Source organism: Mustela erminea, chromosome 16, assembly GCF_009829155.1.
Source record: "Mustela erminea isolate mMusErm1 chromosome 16, mMusErm1.Pri, whole genome shotgun sequence".
Lineage (NCBI taxonomy): Eukaryota > Metazoa > Chordata > Mammalia > Carnivora > Mustelidae > Mustela > Mustela erminea.
In genome coordinates, this window is record NC_045629.1 from 57,862,176 (window position 1) to 57,880,435 (window position 18,260).

The following is an 18,260-nucleotide window of genomic DNA, read 5'->3' on the forward strand; positions in this document are numbered from 1 at the left end:
ACACTATAAGTAACTGTTTGCATACACATTCACAAGTATATATGCATAAAAGCAACAATCATCCTGCTTGAATGACCATGCAAGCTCACTTGACTTTGTCCAAGTGTGTGTATGTGTGTTTACTTTGTAATTAAGAAAATGGACTACAACGTCAGGGTTTCCTTCTATCTGCCATCCTAACATCTCATCTCCTAGTACCTTCAAGAAGGAAGAGGAAGGGAAAGAAGAGGAGGAAGTGTGGCAGGGAGAAATGTGAAGAGGAGGCAGGAGTAAACAAAGCAAAATCCTTTAATCCATTATTTAACACTTAAAGACCTGTTTAATTGAAGATGTTTAAATCAGTGTACAACAGTCATAGTCTATAAATAACTACTTATCAGTGTCTTCCCCGATTTTCATAGATAAAGTATAAAATGAGGAAAGCATAGAGCATTCTATTTGAAATTGAGGTTAGCAATCTCATAACAGGAAAGAAAGAAGAGATTGTACATGGACAAAAAACTTGATAGACTTCATAAATTTCCCTTGGGTTGACTATGTTTGCTTCAATTGGCCCATAACAAATACATGCTCCTGATTAAAATATTTTTTCATGCAGCTGCAAAGCAGTCTGCTTCATCAGAATTATGAAGATTTCTTTTTAATTCAGCTGACTTACTATGAAAGGACATTTTCTACAGAGAACACACTAATTGAAGCATCAAATAGTTCCTATTTAGAACCTTTCTATGTCTCATAGTATTGGATATGTCTATACATATGTGGCAGTTTCTCAATAAATCTCTTTTAATTTTTAAATAAAAGACTAACCACATAACATTTTAAATGTCTGAAGAGTTCACTTTTATTATTTTCCCTTAATTTGTATATTGGTTTTACTCACGACTGTTCTCAATAGCTCATCAAAAGATAATAGTTGTCTCCCATGAAACATTTTATAAGAACAATAATATGTTTTTGAATTAGAGAATGAATAATTATGAAGTCTTTAGTTTATAAAGAAAGAATTAAACCCATCCAATATCTGCCAGATCAAGAGAGAATTATGGGATTTCAGCAATTTACACAAGCTTGGGTAAATTTAGAGGCACAAGCAGGGAACTTAAGAAACTTGTATTCTTGGATTACTGAAAGTTCCAGCCACATTTGTAATATACAAAAGAAAATTCTGAAATAAGATCAGAATAACCAAAAAACATATTTGAAAATGGAAGAAAATTAAGTCTCTATAGTTAAAATTAATAGAAAATATAAATCAGCTTGATGTAGAGTTTCAAACTTAGGGATCATGACTTGCAGAGATGTAGAGTAATTCATATAGTGGCTGTCCCTTCCCACAAATGTTATGTACCACACTGTAGTAGGTTTTCTGTGACATTTTGCCAACTATTAACAGAAAAAAAACAAACAAAACAAACAAAAATTAAAAATAAAATAAGAGGCGTAATCATCTTTTGAAAGTAAGGGAAGACGCCCCCTTCCCCTCCTTTTTCTAAGAGTATTTACGTAAGAAACTTACATAAGAAAACTTAGAATTGTAAGTAATTTCTCTTTTCTTTGAAATGCATATAAATTATTTGAAAATAAAATGGGACTTTTGTAAGTTTTGTGACCAAGAATGTCTTTCTTAAAAACCCAGGAGCTATCACTTTGAAATGTAAACATGCAGGAATACAGGACCCTATTTTTCAATTTGGGAGGCAATTAGGAGCTGAACTTCAATAGGTGCCTTGCTCCAGGAGGCAAAACTCATATAAAGATGTGAGAAGTTCATTTTTCCTTTGGATAGACTCAATAAGCTAACTCAGGTGGTCACCCTAATTACCATGTAAATTTATGTAAACTATGTATGACAGATAGTGCTATCAGGTCCTCTTACCTGAGAACTACCTATTCTTCAATCATGAAACCATTTATGTAATGGGTTGCATATGCTTCCCCACATAAGGGAGGGAGATTCCTTTCTGTCTGTTCAGTCTCTGTGAATTGCCTGTGATATGCATCACACATTCTAGTTTAATGCTTATTCAATAATAGAAGTATTTTCTTTTGCTACTACATTTATGGAAAGGAAAACATTACACTAAAATAAAATTACGGACCAATTCCTGTGATAAACATAGATGCAAAACAATACCAGAGGCACAATCCATGGAAGAAAGAATTGATAAACTGAACCTCATTAAACTTAATAATTTCTTCTCTATGAAAGACACTGTTGAGAAAATGAAGACATACCACAGGATGAGAGAAACTATTACAATTACTATTTACAAAAGACACATCTGGTGAAGGAATGTTATCTAAAATATAGAATGAACTCTTAAAACTCAACAATAAGAGGTAGCTGAGTGGCTCAGTCAATTTAGTGTCTGCCTTTAGCTAAGGTCATGATCCCAGGGTCGATCAAGCCCCCCTGGGCTCCCTGCTCAGAAAGCCTACTTCTCTCTCTCTCTCTGTACCTTCCCCTGCTTTAGCATGCTCTCTGTGTCAAATAAATAAATAAAATCTTAAAACACACACACAAACACACAAAAAAAAAACCCTCAACAATAAGAAAATAAACTGATTAATGAGTCAAAGACCTTAACATCCCACCCACCAAAGAAGATACACAGATGATAAATAAGCACAGGAGAAGATGTATTTGTCATCAGGGAAATGCAAATTAAAACAGTGAGAATCTATGACACACCTTAGAATGGCCAGTATCTGAAATGCTGACAACAGTGAATGCTGGCAAGGATGTGGAATAAGAAGCACCCTTACTCATTGTTGGTGGAAATACAAAATGATACAGCCACTTTGGAAGGCAGTTTGACAGTTTCTTAGAAAATGAAACATACTCTTACCATATGACCCAGCAACCACATTCACTAGTACTTACCCAGAAGAGCTGAAAACTTTTGTCCATACAAGGATATACCCACTGATGTTTGTAGGAGCCTTATTCAGCTTTAGAAAGAAATAAGCTATCAAACATGAAAAAAATATGGAGGAACATTAAATGCATATTACTAAGTGAATGAAGCCTCTCTGAAAAACCTACATATTGTATGATTCCAACTATATGACATTCTGGAAAAGGAAAGACTATGGAAACAATAAAAAAGATCCATGATTTCCAGAAAGATAGGAGGGAGGGAGAGACAAATGCATACAGAGTATTTTAGGGTAGTAAAGATACTCTGTATGATACTATAATGGTAGGTACATGTTATTTACCTTTGTCAAAACCCAAAGAATGTACAACAGCAAGAGTGGACTGTAATGCAAAATAGGGACTTTTGTTGATTATGATGTTTCAGTGTAGGTTCATCAATCATAACAAATGTATCACTCTAATAAAGGATGTTGTTAATGGGGGAAGAGGGTATATGAGATATCTCTGAACCTCCCGCTCTATTGTGCTGTGAAAATAAACTAAAACTGCTTTTAAAATATTTAAATACATATATAGCATAACCATAAATCAGGAAATAATACTGATAATCAGATTACCACCTAATCTATAAACTCCATTCAAATTTTATCTCCCATCCAATAAATAACTTTATAGTAAAAGGATCAACCCAGGATCCTACCTAGTATTCACTGCCATGTGTCCTTAGCCACCGTCAATCGGGAACAATTCTTCAGTCTTTTCGAATTTTCCATATTTTAATATTCTGAAGACTACAAGGTTGTCACTTTGTTGAGTTTTTCAGTTTAGGTTTTTCTGATGTCTCTCCTTACCCTCCCTTTGCTTAGATTCTTATTATGAATTTTTAATAGGAATATCAGAGAAGGATAATTCTTTTCATTGTATCTTACCAGAACTGTATTTTTCATTATATTTTATCAGGTGATGTAAGATTTTGATTTCTTCCATTACTGGTGATGTTCATTTTGGCCACATGGTTAAGGTGGCATCTGCCAGGCTTCTCCAGAGTAAATTACCAATTTCATTTCTATTATTAATGAATATACTGTGAGGAGATACCCTGAAACTAGACAAAGTCCTATCTCATACCTTGATCCAACAATTTTAGCAACCATTGATGATTTTTCCCTTGTCAGCTGTAACTATTTTGGTTGCCACTTGGTGGTTCTCTAATTCCACTGGTTTTTAAATATTTTACTAGCTGGCATTCTACAATAAGAATTTTTTCTTTTCCCTCATTGATCTATTCATTTATTTATATGAGTACAGACTTAGGAATCTTACTTTATTCTATAGATTATAATCTGCCATTGTTATTGCATATGTTGATACTCAAATTCTGTATTTGGTAAGTATATCCCATGCAAAGTTGCTTCTCTATTGTCCTAACATGGTTATACCACTCCTCAAGCACTTTTTACTTTCTGGACACATACACACATACATCCATATATTATTGTCTATTTATACCTTTGTTGACTTCTTTTATAAATTTTTTATAGCCAAAACATAAATTCTTCACAACAAAGGATGCTGCTTCTTAATCCTTTGTGTTTATCACAGATAACTTCACCTAGTGGTTTGCTTGTAGAGACATCTGGCACATGGTATCTGATTTAGTGGCTTTGCTGAAGTGTTTTTTAAGGCAGAGGAGAGCAAAGATCTAGATTTACATTCATCCTATTTTTGGCCTCACTTCTGATGCTGAATCCACTAGTAGTAGTGCAAGAGACCAGTGAAAAGGGAAAGGTGCAGGTGGTGGCGTTTAAAAATATATACCACTGTTCACCTGATTGCTTCCTCTTCTTATCTCTTAAGAAAAAAAAGGGGGGGAGGGAAGAAAGAATGAAGGGAGGGATATAAATGTAGAAGTACAAACTAGTAGTTAAATACATCCTAAATTTTTAAAGTCTATTTGCCAAAAGTGTAAAATACTGTTTTATCTTTGAGTGAGATGGAGATATCAGGAACCAGAAAGAATAGAGATTCATCAGGGATTCTGAGATTCAGAAATGAAAGCTGACATGTCAGTCACAAGGAGCAGACAAAGCCACTGACAGTATCTGAGGATGTAAGGGCCAAGTACCCTCTGTGAGGTTCATTTAAAGCTGTTCAAGATGAATCTTTAACAAAGGTCTTCTCAAAGATTATAACCAATTTCCTCCTGGAAAATTTTTAAACAAATTTCTTATTATTTCTACGTGAGAAAATACTCATGATTTGTATTAATTTTCCAGAAAGGCTTAATATCATGTACCATCAGATAAATAACTAATAAATACCTCATTTTTTCAAATGTTATTCTTTTATACAAACTCAACAGTGAGCATAGTTGATTTTTTTTTTAATAAAATAAAACCAATAGTTTCACAAGCTGTGAATAACTGGGTGATTTAAAACATTCATAATGTATGACTATTTTAAAAATATGCTCTATCCTTGACTTCAATACAACTGTCTTTTCAAATTCAGACACATGTCTTTAATATAAACTGGGTATTGAAAATTACATCCAAACTTCCCTGTGAATGCATGTTTCTCCAATATTTCTTTTGTTTAGAATATGTTTAAAAATGTTAGTGTGAATTTAAAAAAATAAAAAGACAACACATACAGAGTAAAAATATGTTGGAGGTATTATGACTATTGTTTCATAAAAAAATGCCAGTACATAAAAGATAAGTAAACCATGCCATAAGACATCATACTATCCTACGAAGAAAATATCTATTAGAAAACTATTGATTTTCTCTTTAAATTTAAAAAAAAAAAGTTTATTCTGCTTTGTCATAATTTCTTGATTTCATTCCCAGAAAGATAGCTCTGTTTGGTACACAGATCTCTCACACTGATAGAGTTAGGTTTCTAAACTGCAGCCAACTGAATTGGATTTGGAGTTAACCTTTAACACAGCAGAAGTACATGCTTCAGTACATTTTCCTCCATTGGCATAGGACAATTCTGTGATGCTGTTTTCCTACAAATTATTTCTTTAAGAGTTTCATTTCAAATACTCAAAAATCAGTAGAAATTAATAAGCTAGTTAGTTAATATGGTAATAACATTATAAACAAAGCAACTGAATAAGCTTGGCATACCAAATCGGTATACATGCAGGGCACATTTACTTTGTACATGTCTTGCTGCTTCATATCTTTTTTTTTTTTTAATTAAACTTTGTGGTCCGTATCTTAAACTTCGATGTTCTGAATACTCCATTTTAGTTTCCAAAGATGATCCTTCTTTTTTCTATCACCATAATGCAGTTATCCTAAAACACACCTTCTAGGTTTTAAAAAGTATTCTTCATTGTCAGCATCTGTACACTTTCCAAGATGGTGTCGTCTTTTTTTTTTTTTTTTTAAGATTTTACTTATTTATTGACAGACAGAGATCACAAGTAGGCAAAGAGGCAGGCAGAATGAAAGGGAGAAGCCCCTTCCAAGCAGAGAGCCCAATGCAGGGCTTGATCCCAGGACCCTGGGAACATGACCTGAGCCAAAGGCAGAGGCCTTAATCCACTGAGCCACCCAGGTGCCTTGATAGTGGGTTGTCTTTTTATCACACAATGGAAAGTAGAATTTTCTCAGAATAAAGGTTTTCATTATACATTCCTAAGTATTAGAATATCTTTCTCTAATTGGAATACCTCTTTTGGAATACCTCTAATTATGGGAATATTTTTCCTTTATTTTGAAGAATATTTAATAATTCAGTATGTGTTCAGTCTGGCCATTGTTGGAAGGCAATGCTTAAAAGAGTCAACTTCTATTGTGTAATTTTTAATTTCATCAAGTACCCCTAACCCAATATCCACCTCCACCCAATTAGTATTAGAATTTCTTAGCTAAGAAAATTACTTTAGCTAACCAATAGTTTTGGAAGAATTCTAGTAAAGTAATACACATTAAATGGAAATATTAAAAGCATACAACATCATCCTATAGTTTTCCCTCTCTGCAAACAGATAATAATGAACTTATTCAAATTAATATGTAGCTGGTAACCCGCAAAACAAATTAAGAGTGTAAAGAATATATTGAAGCTAAACCGAAATAATAATGTAAATATGGATGGAAACAAACAATGTAAATATGGATGGAAAAGCTAAAGGGAAAAAGATTTTTCAATTTGCTTGGCAGTTTTGCCTCAGAATAATCCTCAATTTTATTATTACATCTTAAGTGTTCGGTTTTCAGGCTAATGCAAAGGATATGGGATACTCTATTTGGTCTATACATGCACTCTTGCATTTAATGCTACAGTGGGGTTTCCCTGGCTCTTCCCAAGATGGAATTCTGGAGGAATCCCCTAGTCTTCTGAATGGTGCGACACGTAATACATCAGTGGATCTCATGATCATGGGTCCACTCCCACTGCCATGGTGTTTCTTCCTTCTTGTATTTTTTCTACTTTAGCCTTCATTTATGAAATTATATTTAACTTTTTTCACAAAGAGTTTTACCTGAGTTTTGTCAACTTCCTTTTTATAGCATCCTTTTGTCATCTCATTTCTGAAATATTCCTAATTTTTATTTATGCTTTTTATCAGAGTTTATTCTTTCTTTAACTTCGTTTTTCTGCTTTTGAGTATGGGTTTTGTGGACACATCTTTCTGATGTAATTTCATTTTATCACCCAGGGACATCTGGAAATATCTGCAGACATTTCTGGTTATAACTGTCAAGGAGATGGCTACAAAGCCTACAATGCGGGGATGCCTGGGTGGCTCAGTGGACTGGGCCTCTGCCTTAGGTTCAGGTAGTGATCTCAGGGTCCTGGGATCGAGCCCCACATCAGGCTCTCTGCTTGGCGGGGAGCCTGCTTCCCCCTCTCTCTCTGCCTATTTGTGATCTCTCTGTCAAATAAATAAATAAAATCTTTAAAAAACAAACAAACAAACAAACAAAAAAACCCTACAATGCGTAGGACAGCCTCCCACAACAAAGAACTGTCTGGTCCAAAATGTTAATATTGTGTAGGCTAAGAAACCCCAGACCCATACTCTGAAAAAGGAATAATCAGTATAAAGGAGAAGACAGTTTTCCTTAGCTTCATGGTTCTCATGTTCCTTAAGGCAGACACAAACAAAAAATGTGTCTTTATAATTTCTAAAAGTGCCTTGTTTATTTCCCTTTTTTAATATATACTTCCTTTTTCTTTTTTTTTTTTTTTTCTTTTAAAGATTTTATTTATCTGACAGAGAGAGAGATCACAAGTAGATAGAGAGGCAGGCAGAGAGAGAGGGAGAAGCAAGCTCCCCAAAGAGCAGAGAGCCTGATGCAGGCCTAGATCCCAGGACCCTGAGATCAGGACCTGAGCCGAAGGCAGGGGCTCAACCCTCTGAGCCTCCCAGGTGCCCTATACTTCCTTTTTCAATTGTCCTTAATGTTTCTCTGAATTCTACTCCCAGGGATTTGTTCTTAGTGTAAGTATTTGTGTTGGGAATTGTAGCCTGCAAAAGCCTCTCACATTTTGGGCTGCTCTTATCAGACTGGCCTGCTGAGATTTTCATAAGTATTTACGATCCTTCACTTTGGAGGTGAGTACCTATTAGAAATCTGTTTTCTAGTTATCATGCCCTTCAAAAATCTCTGTCTTCATACTATTTTTTCCTCACAATCATTTATACATCATTGCCTTGCTGTTTGGTGTTGCTTTGTTTTTAAGATTTATTAATTTTAGAGGTAAAGAGAGAGAGAAAGAGAGGGCAGGAGCAGGAGAGGGAGTAAGAATCACGCAAGCTCTGGGCTGAGTACCAGACCTACAAGAGAGGCTGGAACTCACAATCCTGAGACCAGGACCTGAGCATCTGAGCCAAAACCAAGAGCTGGATGCTCTACCAACAGTGCCACCCAGGCTCCCTCTTGCTGTTCCGTGTGTGATCTCTACTTATTCTTACTTTAATATTCTCATGTACCCATTGTCACCTAGCTTTGCTTGGATGATGTCCATGACAATTTTTAACTAGTGATTCCATTTCTGCATAAGCATCAATTTTTCACTTTTATAAAATTCTAAATTCTAAAAATATTTAATTTTTCAATTTCTTGATATGCTTGATAATAAGACTTAGTCTACTACAATTTAAGTTTTTAAGTGTATAGGCAAAATTGTGTTTCTATTTTTCTTTCAATGTCCCTTAATCTGTCCTTCATTTGTACCTATGTCTCCTTAACACTAATACATTTTACTTTTCTATATATCAAATTCAGCAGAATAATTAACATTCAAAGAAGCAAAATTTGACTACACAATCCGATACTGTTTATCTTCTTCTTTCTTCTATTTTCTTTCATTTGCTGTGCCGGCCTTTACTTGTAAATTATTAGGCTGGATCTTTGGGTCATTAACTTTTAGTCCTTTGATTCTCACATACATGAGCTATGTTTGAATTTTCCTTTATATAGTGCTTCGGCTGAATCCTATTAGTATGGAAAGTTTTCACTACATTTTAAATGAATTTCCAAACTAATCATTTTATTATAGTTAGAAGGTTTTAGTTTTGTATCCTTTTAATTGGTGATCAATTTTTAATTGTTTAATATGTGATGTGCTTAAAAGAAGTTTTTTTTTGTTTTGTTTTGTTTTTTTAAAGATTTTATTTATTTGTCAGAGATAGAGGGAGAGAGAGAGAGTGAGCACAGGCAGACAGAGAGGCAGGCAGAGGCAGAGGGAGAAGCAGGCTCCCTGCCGAGCAAGGAGCCCGATATGGGACTCAATCCCAAGACGCTGGGATCATGACCTGAGCCGAAGGCAGCTGCTTAACCAACTGAGCCACCCAGGTGTCCCTAAAAGAAGTTTTTAAAGTTTATTGTGTAAGTATGTATGCATATGTCTTCAGATCAAGCTCATTAACAACATATTTTAAGAGACTCTGATCCTTATTAAATGGCATATTTAATCAATCAGTTACTCCAGAGAAATTTTTAAATCCGCACATGCAAATTCATTTATCCATTTTTCCACTCTTCTGCAAAATACTATCTAACATAATTTGAGATTATTTTTATTCTTTATCAAAGTTTTAAATTGAAGCATTTTTAATAAACTTTTAAATGTTGTTTCTCACTGCATTAAACTCTTTATCATTAAGCAAATACTATGCATCCCTTGTAGGCCTTTAGCCACAATATCTATTTTTTCTCACACTAATATAGCTATATTAGCTTTCTTATTATTAGTGTTTGCCTTATATCTGTTTCTGTCCTTTTTCTTGTGTTCTAACATTTGTACATGGAAATTCTAATATCTGAAGTACTTGCAGACTCCATTCTCTTTGTTCCTGTTTATATCATCTTGTTTCCCCATGTTTTAAAATGTTTTGTGGTAAACTCACATTCGATGTCATTGTCAGGTATCATGAGGGCTTGACTAGATCTGTTTTTTTCCAGAGAGGATCTGCTCTTTCATTATTTAAGCATCTGTGTTTATTACCAACCTGAGGCCACTTTAATTTAGTTTCTAAGCCAGACCATTCAGGTAGTTTAATATTAAACTTTACACAAGTGTGAACGCAGCATAAAAATTAACAGATTTGTAGAAGAAGCTTTTATTTATTTATTTATTTTCCTGTATAGACCTGAGTTTAAGAAAATCATCTTCTTTTCCTAGGATGCCAAAATTTTCCTGCCTACAGTCTCACTGATGCTCTGTTCATTCAAGTTCATACTAATGAAGGAGTCTCTACCATTAGTACATTCACCTTGACTTGTTGTTGTTGTTGTTGTTTTAATTTAAATCCCAGTTAGTTAACATGCAGGGTAATACTGGTTTCAGGTGTTCAATATAGTGATTCAACACTTACATACAATAGCTGGTGCTCATCACAAGTAGTGCACTCCTTAATTAACATCATCTATTTAACCTAACCCCCCATCCACCTCCTCTCTGATAACAACCAGTTTACGCTCTATAGTTGAATCTGTCTTTTTCTCCATGAATATTAAAACATAATGCTGAGGTACTAGGTTTTGGCAAAAGATCTAATATCCATTAGGGTCTCAAAATTATCTTTCCATTTTGGAATCCTGACTCCACTTTGGTTCTAGTTTGTGATTATTTTACCTATTTTAAGTTTAGATAAAAGGAAGTGTGTTTTACTTTGCACAGCATTTTTGATGCTCTATAGTTGGATGCTGTTTCAGTTAACTTAATCTGTCCAAATTACTATAAGTGGAATTTCTTACCAGACTCTTTCAGTATTATTTAGATAATTTTTGAAAATGTCTGAACTACATTTTATCTTCCTCTGGGTAAATACTGTACTGTATCTTGAATAGAAATTCATGTACTGGAATTTTCTGTATCAGGCTTGATTGAGATGCCTCATAGTGTGTTAGGTCACTGAGCCCCTATTAGGATTCCAAGAGCTCCAGACAGAGTCAAGTCTTTTTGCTATTTCCAAACTATGCACAATACAATCCTATAGGAAATATTTTTATGTGTTTTTAGGTATTCTTTGGATATATACAACCCACTGGTTCATTGCCTATTATCTCCCTCATTCTATCCAAACTCACCTCAGGACTCATCTTTCTACATTTCTCTTTGTACTGTTTTTGAGTTACCACATCATCATTTTATTTTTTCTTATTTTTTTTAAAGGTATTATTTATTTTGACAGAGAGAGAAGAGGGGGAGCACCAGAGAGAGGGAAAAGCAGACTCCCTGCTGAGCAAGGAACCCTATGCGGGGCTAGATCCCAGGACCCTAAGATCACAACCTGAGGAGAAGGCAGATGCTAAACCAACTAAGCTACCCGGGTGCCCCAATACATAATCATTCTGATAATGCTCTCGACCAAAGGCTTTTTTCCTAACCATATGGATGAAATTCCATCTCAGAAAAACCTAAATATCCTTATGTGGTCAGTATATTGGAGCAGCAAGCACTTATGGAAAAGTCACATCGTACACAGAAGCCTACTTATACAACCGCCCCACAAGAATACCTTGAAATGTATAATATATTATGTTATTTAACAATTACTTCACACATTTTCTATTGTTCCTGCTTACCACTTATTTTCTTAAACCTTTTGCAACCCCTCAGTATACTTGAACAAACAAAAGAGAATGTCAACCACTCCTTATATCCGAGCTGCAAACACACAAGCATCCGCCTATGTATTATTATATTACTATCTAATTTTAATAGAGAATTGTTTGACATCCTCTTTGAGAACAAAATAATATCCTGTCCTGAGGATTCCATTCTTCTTTTACAGGAACTACCCATTTCCCTTTCCTTTTATTTATACCAAGCCACTATCTCTCATTTTGATTCCTCAAGTTATTTGTTTTTGTTTTTGTTTTTTTGTAACATTTATCCTTCTTATTAAAAATAAAAAACAGGGGCACCTGGGTGGCTCAGTGGGTTAAAACCTCTGCCTTCGGCTCAGGTCATGATCTCAGGGTCCTGGGATCGAGCACCACATCGGACTCTCTGCTTATCAGGAAGCCTGCTTCCTCCACTCTCTCTGCCTGCTTCTCTGCTTACTTGTGATCTCTGTCTGTCAAATAAATAAATAAATAAATATTAAAAAAAAAAAAAGGAAGAATCTCTTAGAAAAATAAATAAAAATATAAAACAATATAATACACAACAAATTCATATAACACTTCAGTTAGACTTTCTAGCCTTCTCAAAAACAACTTTAGAGGTTGCCTTTCCAATTCTTATTTCTTAATCTCCCATTCAGTATTTTGATTTGATTGCCTCATTCGTCTCCCATAGGTATAGTCTGCTGTGATCACAGCAATGGCATATATATTGCTAAATCCAATTGACATTCTGACTACTAATCTCACTTGATCTCTCAGCATCACTAGAAAATCCTTGAAACTTCCTCCTTTAAACAATATATCCCATTGTCTCCTCTAATCAACTTTCTATATTTCTTTCTTAATTCTCTTTGCCATTCTTGTCTCTGTTCTTTGTAAACTCATATTCTGTTATTCACCACTAATCCTCAAGTTTTGGCTCCAGGTTTGCTTTACTTGTACTGTCTCATCTTAATTTAGAATATAAAAATGCTTATGATTTAAATAAACACTTGTAATCAGAATTTATACCTGTATCTCCGCATATTTATACCTCTATCTCCAGGCCAAAATACCTAGCTATATACTTAAAATATCTTCATACATAACATAAATAAATATTATTTCAACATAAGCAAATGAAACCTGATCTTTTCCCCTAAAACTAATCCATTTCTAGTATTCCCTAAATGAGAAAATACCAACATTATTCTAAGTATTCTTTATCTTCCCAAAGATAGTTATTTTAACTATCTCCAGGTAAAGCCCTGGGGATGTATAAATTTCAATGAAATTGATAAAAATTTCAACAAAATGGTCACTGACAGTTTTTCTGTCTATGTCCCTCTCCCACTTTTACTAAGCAAACTATTTCAAGATCATGCAATTATTAACTTCAGAATTCTTGATCAGCTAGTGGTCCAATGAATCACCAAGACTGGCAAATATAATCTTTTGGAAGTAAGCCAATTTTAGGAATGTTTTACATTATTTAATAACTTTCCAAATAAATTGGAGTCAGTTACATAAATTGTCGAAGTCATGTAGGACTTTTTGACACCTCAGCTGCCTCAGTATTATTTAATAGTTCTCTGAGAAGTGCCATCTGAAGAGAAAGCAAAAAAAGAAAAAGTAGAGAGGATTATGATTTGAGATGATTACAAACTGAGATTGGTGAAAATGAATTAATATTATTTAAAACTGTGATTCAAGTAATGATCTATGAATTGTATTCTCTTTGCTAGCTTTTTAATAATATTCCATTAGATTATATATTCAAAAAATACTGATTTTAAGATAATAAATATAATTGTTATCTACAAATTAAGTTTTGAAAAATTACATGGAGATCTCATATCTTTACATTCCAAAACCTAAATAACTTCACAGCTTAAAAAAAAAAAAAGCCATTTGCTTTCTTATTAGTTATTACTGTGAACTGACAGATTTAAACTGCGGAGCAGAAATATATACTTAGCAAGAAGTGGGAAGAGAGAGAGAGTGAAGTAATTTAAAGAAGGTAGATTTCAGTCTGGGTGTGTCCTAGACTGAATTCAAGATGAAGTTTAGCATTTTTTTTCTAAAGATTTTATTTATTTATTTGACAGAGAGAGAGAATGAGAGAGAGAGATCACAAGTAGGCAGAGGGTGGGGAGAGGGGGAAGTGGGCTCCCTGCTGAGTAGAGAGCCCGATGTGGGGCTTGATCCCAGGAGCCCAGGATCATGACCTGAGCCTAAGGCAGAGGCTTAACCCACTGAGCCACGCAGGTGCTCCAAAGTTTAGCATTTTGAATGGATTAGGTATGTAGGCATCCTGTGCTGCATGTAAGTCTAGTGTTTAACAATAGATTTGTTATATAATATGGACTCCAAACCCAACCAACTACAAATTTTATCTGGTGTTCAAACCAAACTAGTCATAACCATTCTTACTATTTCAAATCTATTGCATCAATTATAACTTTAAGAGTAAGTCAAACTTAAATAAGGATAGCATTCAGTCTTATCTAGTACCTGATCTGAAAGACAAAGGATCCATTATTTTACAAGAAAGTTCGCTACGCAAGGTAGCTTTCCTTTAATAATAAAAATTTCTGATTGTTCCTTCAAGATTCTGTGAATACATATATACATTTTCACATGAGATTGTCTTTTTGTGTGTATGCCAATTTAGCTAGGCTACAGATTTCCATTTATTCAATCAAACACTAATCTAGGTATTTTGTAGATGTGATTAAAGTCCATAATCAACTGACTTTAAGTAAGGGAATTACCCTAGATGATCTTGCAGGTTAATCTGCTTCAATCAATTGAAAGAGCAGAGCCAAGGCTTCTCTGAAGAAGATGCTTGCGGACAGCAACTTCAGCTGATATCCAAAGGTCCATAATATTCTGCACTAGAAGTTTCACACTTACCTAGCTGGATCCACAATTATAAAAGTCAATCTACTGCACTAAATATGTTAATATATTCCCTACCAGTTCTGATTCTCTGGCTGAACCCTGACAGATAAATATTTTGGTACCTGAAATACTTCTAGAGGAATACAATCTCAAAGACAATTTTCCTGAATTGGTTCTGGAACAGAATTGGGTCTCTAATCTGTTTAGATTTAAAGGCACTAATGACTGTATTTCTAATAATCAAGAGGGCACTGACAAGTCCTTGGTATGATGTGACAAGAGCAATATGAAAATACAGTCATTGGCTATTCCTTATCGTAAACTTAGGACAAGCAAGGTTCTACATGATCATGTATTTACTACCTTAAAATATTTTATTCAGACTAAGGATTATAATAGAATTGGCTGGTTGCTTCTGTGAGGAGAAAGTGGGTTAACAAAAAGCTCAGGGTTCCAAATACCCAGCTCTAACTGTGCATTAATGACCTAACATCTCTACAACTTTGAAAAAATTCTGAAATTTCTAAAAATCAAACCCAGAAATTCTGCTAGTGGCTGAATTACAGCATAAATTGAATTATCAGCCCCACTGAATAGCTTCCGCTAAACTAAAGTTATGGATTAGGAAGGAATGGGATCCTGAAAATCAGAATAGGGGGTATGGGCAGATTTTGATGAAGCTGGGGACACTGAACCCACCAATTCTGCTCAGTCTTCTTTGTCAGAAGAAGCAGATAATCCTCCCCTACTTCTGTGGGTTAACCCTCTTTTGTCTGAAGAAACTGTAATGCATCTCTTGAGGTAGCCTAGAAGCCACTGCTAATTCTTCTCAGGACATAGCCCTATCATGAATCTTTCCTTTTAGATGATAACTAAACTCAAATCCCAGCAGGCTCCACAGGATGAGATGCAAAGTTTGACCTATGAGAAAAGGCACTTCCCTCCCAAATAACTGGATTTTTAAACAATCTATGAGAATAAAATCTGAGGATATATATGAAACCAGATCATAAAGATAATGAATCATGATAGAAAGACTATAAAGTTGGGTCAGGCTGAATTGATTGATACTGATCACTAAGGAGAGATGCTGGATTTGAGGTTTAAGTCTGAGGAAATGTTCTGAAAGGGAAAACATAGCCTATTTTAAACAAAGTTAAAATGGTAAAACTGTCTTGGTATAATGTAGATGCAGGGATCTAGGCAGTAGGGATACTGTAATGTCAGAGTGTACTTACACATATCTGCTCAACTTCCCCTGGAGGTTTCATTTTCCACCTTGACTATGAGAAATGTATCTGAGAGGGAAGCCCCAGCATTCTTGAAAAGCTCTGTGATGTCCTTTGTTTGTAGGCTGGAGATTAGGGTAGAAATTACTACGATGAAACTGTAACCCCTAAAATGTAATGGAAATAAAGGGAGCCTGGATAACAGTGCCCTAGTGACTGTACTTAATTGTCAAAGATAAGGTAGGTGTGGTTATGCTAATGAACTCTAGAACCAAGGCCCTCAAAGACCTATAATGTTGACTAGTTTAAAATGGTATACCTAGAAAATATATAAATGGACAGTTTATTAAATTCTTAGTTGATCTGCATAAGTGGGAGAGCTCGAGATCTAGTAAACAGAAGTCAAACTTGAATTACCAAAGAAAGATGGTCAGAGCCCCTAAATCAATTCCAAAACTTGAGCCAACTTTCAAACTCAGAATTCCATAAATGAAGGGAGGAGTTAAGGTCACCTTAAAGAAGGACCCTGATACACTGACAGAAATTAGCAATGTTTATGTTTCTAGCAGCCTTCTCTCAAGGTGTGGGGGAATAAGTGGTCATTTATCAAGGTGGCTGTAAAATGGAGAAAGGGATTACTGGACACAGTTACACAATTCCCACATTGGCTGCAGAACCTGCAGAGTGAGAGCTGCTGTGGTAGGAAAGATCAAGTGCAAGCCACTAGAATTCCCTCAACCTAAAAATATGATATGCTGAAAGCAATAATGCATTCCTGGAGAGATATCTGCCACCATCATGCCACCATCAAAGATTTATGCCACCATCATGGACCTGAAAGATTCAAGGGGTGTGATTTCCACATACTCTGATTCAAATAATTTATGTGGTGTATTCAGAAAAAAAAAATAAATTGGGGGGAATGACAGTGGATTACTGTAACTATAATCAAATGATGTCTCAAACTGTAGTTGCTGTTGCAGCTATGGTTTCATTACTTGATCTCCTAGTACCCTATGCAGCTGTGGACCTGGAAAACCCTTTTTGCTGCAGCTCTTGGTAAAGACCACCAGAACATTTTGCTTTTGGCTGGCAAAGAGAGCGAAATATCTCAAAGATGTGTTAGCTCTCCAGACTTATGAATTTAGTTCTCAGACATTTTGATCCCCTTCCCCCTCCACAAGACATCACACTGGTCCTTTATATTAATGATATTACGGTGAGGGAGGGAAGCTAGTAGTCAGGAAGTGCAACAAACCAGCTTAGCCATATTGATAAGATATGATATGCCAGTAATATGGGAAATATTGATAAGATATTGATATGCCAGTAATATGGGAAATAAATCCAACAGTTTAGGGGCTTTTCACCTCACTGAAATTGCTAGAGGTCCAGTGGTGTGGGCATGTCAAACTCGACTTTCTAAGGTCAGGGATAAATTGTTCTCTCTGGCCCCTCCCACCACCCCCACCCCTCCAACACACGCAGAGGTAAAATGGCCCTTTGGATTGTAGAGGCAACATACTACTCATCTGGGTGTGCTACTCATTGACTGGACTGGAAAAGCAGCTAGTTTTGAGTGGAGCCTGAAACAAAAGAAAGCTCTGCAACAGGTACAAGCTCACCATTGACAGAGGTTCCCTTAAATGCCTGCAACAAAAGCAAGTGAGGTGTTGGGTGGGGGGGTTGGAAGAGGAGGACTGAGAAAAAGTAAGAAAACACATACCCTCCCTGTCCTTGCAGATCGGATCCGCCAGGTTATTCTTCCGACGCCTGTGTAAGCTGCTTGCTTCTCCACGGTTGGTTATCAAGCCCTCTGGTCCCCCGAGTTGAGCAGGAAGGACAGCCTGGGGTGAACGCTTTGGACTTCCGGGTCTTTCCTGAGCATGCGCCGGTTGGTGGGCATGCGCAGACCTCTCAAATCAAGTGGTGCGCTTTTTTCGGTGTTAAGTGGGAATTTTTCCATACCTCACTCCCCAGCCAAAGACTCTCTTCTCAGCTTTACTCTCCCCCAGACTCCCTCTTGTTTACTGTTTGCCTCAATTAGAATAGTTTGTTGCAGAGAGGGTTTTTTCCCCCTCTTAGTCTTTCAACGTCTTCGAGGAACGCCCTCAGCACATCTCTGTGTCTCTCCGTGAGAGCTGAGAGATAACGAAGACA

General features: G+C 35.7%; 1 long non-coding RNA gene across 1 annotated transcript in view; it reads right to left on the minus strand.

Moving 5' to 3' along the window:
* LOC116575359 overlaps positions 1-17,952 on the minus strand; it is a 161,133-nt gene extending 143,181 nt beyond the window's left edge. The window contains exon 1 of the long non-coding RNA XR_004279730.1: positions 17,827-17,952. This is a non-coding gene — a long non-coding RNA (uncharacterized LOC116575359). The remainder of the gene's footprint in view (positions 1-17,826) is intronic.
* Positions 17,953-18,260: the final 308 nt, after the last annotated feature.